Source organism: Palaemon carinicauda, chromosome 42, assembly GCF_036898095.1.
Source record: "Palaemon carinicauda isolate YSFRI2023 chromosome 42, ASM3689809v2, whole genome shotgun sequence".
NCBI classification, from domain to species: Eukaryota; Metazoa; Arthropoda; class Malacostraca; order Decapoda; family Palaemonidae; genus Palaemon; species Palaemon carinicauda.
Genome location: NC_090766.1, coordinates 30,372,686 through 30,380,185, shown reverse-complemented (window position 1 = coordinate 30,380,185; position 7,500 = coordinate 30,372,686).

Here is a 7,500-nt window from a genome sequence, read left to right as displayed (position 1 = left end):
AGGAAGGCTGGTTCAAGAATTGAAGAAACAGTGAAGGGTGGAAAGGGAAGGTTGTTAAAAGGAGAGGAGGCAAGGAAAAGGTGGGAGGAGTATTTTGAAAGTTTACTGAATGTTGACGATAATAGAGAGGCAGATTTAATTGCTGTTCCAGGTATTGAGAATGAGAGAAAGATTACAAGAGAGGAAGTGAGGAGAGCACTAGATGAAACGAGAGTAGGAAAAGCAAATGGTATGGATGGTGTGAGAGCTAAGATGCTGAAGGAAGGGGTGTGACTGTACTTGAATGGTTGGTGAGATTGTTTAATGTATGTATTGTGTTGTCAATGGTACCAGTAGATTGGGTTTTTGCGTGTATTGTAACACTATACAAGAGTAAGGGAGATGTGCATGAGTGTTGTAATTCAAGGGGTATTAGTTTGTTGAGTGCAGTTGGAAAAGTGTATGGTAGAGTACTGATTAATACGATTAGGGATAAAACAGTGAATGCAATCTTAGAAGTACAGGGTGGTTTTAGAAGAGGTAGGGGTTGTATGAATCAGATTTTTAGAATTAGGCAGATATGCGAGAAATATTTAGCAAAAGGTAAGGATGTGTATGTTGCGTTTATGGATCTGGAGCAAGCGTATGATAGAGTGATAGGGAAGCAATGTGGAATGTGATGAGGTTATATGGTGTTGGTGGAAGGTGGTTGCAAGCAGTGAAAAGTTTCTACAATGGTAGTAAAGCATGTGTTAGGATAGTAATTGAAGTTAGCGATTGGTTTCCGGTGAGAGTGAGATTGAGACAGGGATGTGTGATGTCATCGTGGTTATTTAACTTATATGTTGATGGAGTGGTGAGTGAGGTGAATGCTCGAGTGCTTGGACAATAACTGAAACTGGTAGATGAGAATGACCATGAATGGGAGGTAAATCAGTTGTTGTTTGCGGATGATACTGTACTGGTTGCAGACGCGGAAGAGAAGCTTTGCCGATTAATGACAGAATTTGGAAGGGTGTGTGAGAGAAGCAAGTTGAGAGTTAATGTGGGTAAGAGTAAGGTTATGAGATGTAAGAGAAGGGAAGGTGGTGAGAGGCTGAATGTCATGTTGAATGGAGAGTTACTTGAGGAGATGGATCAGTTTAAGTACTTGGGGTCTGTTGTTGCAGCAAATGGTGGAGTGGAAGCAGATGTACGTCAGAGAGTGAATGAAGGATGCAAAGTGTTGGGGGAAGTTAAGGAAGTAGTAAAAAATAGAGGGTTGGGCATGAATGTAAAGAGAGTTCTGTATGAGAAAGTGATTGTTCCAACTATGATGTATGGATCGGAGGTGTGGGGAATGAAAGTGACAGAGAGACAGAAATTGAATGTGTTTGAGATGAAGTGTCTAAGGAGTATGGCTGGTGTATCTCGAGTAGATAGGGCTAGGAACAAGGTAGTAAGGGTGAAAACGGGTGTAAGAAATGAGTTAGCAGCTAGAGTGGATATGATTGTGTTGAGGTGGTTTGGCCATATTGAGAGAATGGAAAATGGCTGTCTGTTAAAGAAGGGGATGAATGCAAGAGTTGATGGGAGAAATACAAGAGGAAGGCCAAGGTTTGGGTGGATGGATGGAGTGAAGGGAGCTCTGGCTGAAAGGAGGATAGATGTGAGAGAGGCAAGAGAGCGTGCTAGAAATAGGAATGAATGGCGAGCGATTGTGACACAGTTCCGGTCGGCCCTGCTGCTTCCTCCGGTGCCTTGGATGACCACGGAGGTATCAGTAGTAGGGGATTCAGCATTATGAAGCTTTATCTGTGGTGGATAATGTGGGAGAGTAGGCAGTGCCACCATAGCAGTACCAGCCGAACTCGGGTGAGTACCTTGTTAGGCTGGGAGGAACATAGAGAGGAGACGTCCCCTTTTTTTTGTTTCATTTGTTTGATGTCGGCTACCCCCCAAAATTGGGGGAAGTGCCTTGGTATATGTATGTATATATACATATATATACATATATATACATACATATATATATATATATATATATATATATATATATATATATATATATATTCATATATATAAACATATATTCATATATATATATACATATATATTCAAATATATATATACATATATATATATATATATATATATATATATATATATATATATATATATATATATATATATAATGTGTGTGTATATATATATATGTATATATATATATATATATATATATATATATATATATATATATATATATATATATACATATGTATATATATGTATATATATACATATATATATATATATATATATATATATATATATATATATATATATATGTATATATATAATATATATATATATATATATATATATATATATATATATATATATATATATATATATATATATATATACATATATATATACATATGTATATTTATGTATGTATATATATATATATATATATATATATATATATATATATATATATATATATACATGTACGTATATGTATAAATCTATATATATATATATATATATATATATATATATATATATATATATATATATATATATATATATATGTATGTATTATTATTATAATCCTGTGAGATATCAAAGTGTTGGAGCTGGGGGGAGAGTGACTGTTACCCGCACTCTAGTTTTGGGGTGTTTGAATGTGCGTGGATGTAGTGAGATAGAGAGTAAAATATGTGAGATTGGAAGTATGTTTAGGAATAAAAGGATGGATATATTGGCTTTGTGCGAGACAAAGATAAAAGGGAAAGGTGAAGTGATGATTGGTGAAATGTACGGTAGAGTGTCTGGGATTGAAAGGGAAGAGCAAGAGAAGGTGTGGCATTATTGCTGACTGAATGGATGACAGGTAAAGTAGTGGAATGGGAGGAGATATCATGTGGGTAAGGGTTAGGTTGGGTAGGGAATATTGGCCTTTTGTCAGTGCGTAGAGGCCAGGTTGTGAGAAATTTCCCGGGATTCAGTCTCGGACCTCCTGAGACTAGCTCAGTGACGTAGAGGTATTCATTAATCAATCAGCTTGTAGCTTGAGGAAAGAGTTGCTAGATATTATAAGGTTTTCCATACAATAAAAGGGAAAAGGTAACATCAACTTTAAGTGGTGGGCGGAGCTATCGACGTATATTTGTGATAGTGGTAAGAATGCTTTTCATTTCCGAAGCATTATTATTATTTTCTATTTTTATTCATTAGAATGGCCTTTTATGATGATGATAATGATCCTTTATCACATACTAGTGACTTTGACATTGACAATGTCAGTGATTATGACATATCAAGTGATGGAAGTGACGATTGTCCAAACGCAATCAGTAAGATTTATGGGTTCAAACGAATCTGCCTGAAAAGGGATCTAAAAAGGATAACACAAAATTGAAGTCTTCGAATATGTAGTATACAATATGAATAGGTTTTATATATATATATATATATATATATATATATATATATATATATATATATATATATATATATATATATATATATATATATATATATATATATATATATATATGTATATATATATATATATATATATATATATATATATATATATATATATATATATATATATTTATTTCACATATTCGTATGCCTTTTTTCTTGTTTCATAAGGTATTTAATAATAGTAGGTAATAATAGTGTTGGCTGGAGTGTGCGTATGCAAAAACACGCTTACAAATACACATATAAACACATCCATTCAACAACAATTAATTTTTGTATATTTGATTATACATTTTCTTACGATCATTCTCTAAATTTGCTAACATTTTGATATGAAAAAAAATTAAAATACATCAAAAACTATTTAATTAAGCCATCAAGAGCGAAAAAGTTCTTAGCATGTGTCTATCATTTTTTATTTTTTGAATATTTAAAAAATATATATATTCTCTACACTTCTGTGAGATTTAATTAATAGGTATTAATTTCCATTTCAAGGATATTCTTTTGATATAAATATTGGGTAATTTAGTCTGTAATAAATAAGAAAATATTAGTTTTATGATAAAATCGTGAAACTCATGATGCGGCAGTCGCCCTTTGGCAGTATTCCCCTTGCATTTTGTGGGTTAACTTAGGAATAAGGTTAGAATTAACTTTGTGATTAGTGAATTGATTTTGTAGATTTCATTTGCCTAACCTAATTCACATAAGAAGTCAAAATGTCCCTGGACATCGAACATCCAGAGAAGTTCAGCATTGTTGCAGAACCCAATTCTGTAGCAACACGATGGCAACAGTGGTGTGAGGAATTTAAGATTTACATTGAAGTTTTAGGTTGTAGTTGTAGTAGTAATAGTAGTGTATTAAGCCAACTCTTCTTGTTGGCACGGGCCTTTCCCTTAGTAGGTAACCTCCCAAATGTAAGGTAGGTTGATCATCTAAAAGGAAATTTGAAAAGTTTGTAGTAGTAGAGATAGTTGTGAACAGGGTAAGGATGATGGTAGTAGTAAGAGAGGGCCATCATGTCACGGATAGTGGTAGTTAAAAAGCTGGGGTGAAAGGCCTTTGAATAGTAGGGAAAGGTTGCAGGTGGGGTTGTCCAACCCTTTACTCCCTAGGGTCCCTGCTGAAAGTTTTTAGTTGTAGAGTAAGTTCAGAAAATACAGAAGATGATGTGAATAGGCCCTTACGGTGAGGGGATGAGATGGTTAAATGAATATTCTGAGGTCGTTACCTTGGCGGAGGTAGTCTTGAAAGCAATTGTTTGTGTCTCTCTATGTTCTCAACAATTGCTTTTCCTAGTGTGGCCGCGGCCTGCCTGGCACGTGGTAAGTTAGTGTCTATTTGTAGATCACCTCTCAACTGAGTTGTTTCCTTACACTCTAGTAGGTAGTGCAGGAGGGCCTGTTGTGGTGTGACATCACAGTGATCACACGGTCTTTGAGTGTTGTCTATGATTTCCAAGTTAGCCTTGTATTCCAGTCTAAGCCTGAGTATGCACACAGCCTGGGTAGAGGCTCTAGCTCCGTAGGTAGTATTAAAGATGCACAAAAGAAGGCGTTATTACTGCACACAGCTGGTAGAGAGGTTCGGGAAGTGTTTAAGACACTACAACCTACCGATGACACTAGTAGAACTGCGATTAAGGCTCTTACCAAATATTTTGCCCTCCAGGTCAATAAATTTTTTGAAAGGTATCAATTTATAACACAGGCATATCAGAAAGACCAAGAAAGCCTAGATGCATTTGTGACTAGACTTGAAAATTTAGCTGTTTCATGTGAATTTCTAGAGTTAGAAAATGTTATCATAGATCAAGATACTGCCCATTGCACATCACAAGAGCTAAGAAAAAAATTACTCCAGGTAAAGATTTAACACTAGAGAAGGTATTGATTATAGGCAGAGCTGTAGAAACATCAAATAGGCAAAGTAACATAATAGATAATTCTACAAGTAATAAAATGAAAAATTCTAAAATTTGCAAGATAGGCTCTAAATTGAAAGATAATCAGAATCAGAGGAAGAATACATCAAAGCCCACTGAGGAATAAGGTTTTGTCTGAAGTACATGCTGTTCACCAAGGTATTGTCAGATCAAAGTCCATTGCAAGGACTTTTGTCTGGTGGCGAGGTGTAGATAGAGATATTGATTTGTTTGTAAGAAATTGTATGAATTGTGTTATGCAACAGAACAATTCTCAAATTGCTAGAATGTACCCATGGGAATTACCCAGGTATCCATGGCAAAGAGTGCACATAGATTTTGCAGGTCCTTTCTTAGGTTATTCGTTTTTTATAGTTGTAGATGCCTACAGTAAGTGGCCAGAAGTAATTCCAATGAAGACAATAACATCTTACGCAACTGTAAAAGAATTAATGAAAAAATTTTCTACGCATGGTATACCCGTGTCCGGAAAATTCACCGCCAGCAATTCACCGTTAAAGAAAATTCACCGCCAGCAAATCACCACCATCATACCATTCACCGTTAAAGAATTTACCTTATTATAAATCTGTAATTTTTTTTTTTACACCTTATAAAGGACATTTAAAAATCTTCATTTGTTGCTACGACAATCTATTTATTTGTTTATACATTCATAATTAAAATAACAGCTTAAAAGGAAAAGAAATGAAATAACATTTTTATAAAATATAAATTCGAACATAAAAATCTAGTATGAAATATTATGAGCTATTCCACGCAAGTAATCAATAACATTTACGTCTGGATCATAGTTTCCGACAAGTCTTCGAAGTCGTTGGGCGCAATCTCGATATTTTTTCTTTTTCTTGGGAGGTTCCTGACCAGCTACGTATTGCTTAAATCTAACTTGATTTAATGCCTGTTCTTTCTTAATGCAGTCAATAAATTTCCAGATGTTTGGATGGCATGCTGTCATCTGCTCTTCAAAAGCTCTGTGCCACCCTTCTACAGAATTGTTGTCTTCGGCAAACGATTGTTAGGCGATAAAATACTCTAAAAAAGGAAATGGGTGAATTGTTTTGCGATGAATTGTTAGGCGGTGATTTGCTAGCGGTGAATTTTCCTTAACGGTGAATTGCTGGCGGTGATTTGCAGGCGGTGAATTGCTGGCGGTGAATTTTCCTAAACTCGGTATATCAGAAAGAATTATAACTGATAATGGTCCACAGTTTACCACACAGGAATTCCAAGAATTTTGTGAAGTGAATAGTATTAAACATACATTTTCAGCAACGTATCATCCTTTCACGAATGGAGAGTCTGAAAGATTTCTTCAAACATTCAAGCATAACTCGAAGTGTACAAAAGCAAATACTGTACAAATAACATATTTTTTAATGTGTTAGTTTTTATTGTCTTACAGAACAACACCGCACAGTATAACATGTGTGACACCATCAAATTTGTTGATTGTGGAAGAGGATTAGGTGTTAGTTAGATTTGTTGTATCCAAGTTTGCAAAGTGATTTAGAAGAAAAGGGTATAGGCAATTAGAAAGTCTCCCAAAAGTAAGACATTTTTCCCCTTATTCTAATGTCATGGTAAGATCATACAATACTCCAGAAAAGTTGGTACCAGGAGAAATTGTAAAAGAGATAGGAAATTTACATAATGATGTTCACGTTGGTGGAAATATTGTAAAACGTCATGTTGATAATTACAGCCGTTGAATAAAAATCCTGTAGATCGTGTGAATGTTACAGATGGAACATTCTCAAAAGTAGTTAATTCAAATATTAACCAAGATGTTCAAACATCAGATGTAGATTCAGAATCTATTCATGTACCAGTGCAGGATGAAGTTAAGGACTTTCCTATAGGATGAATAGAGGGAAGCCCTCTGAGAGATTAAATTTGTAAAGTTTGTACAATGCCAAGTTGAGGGGGAGGAGACTGTTACGTATTTTGTACTGTAATACTATATGCGCTACGGGTATCAAGAGTAATTTTGCACAGTATTACATTGATAAAACGTGTTTTAGCATAGTTTATAAGTGTAGTAGCGTATGTTATGAAGGATTTAATCATTAATTAATTCTTTTAAAGTTAGG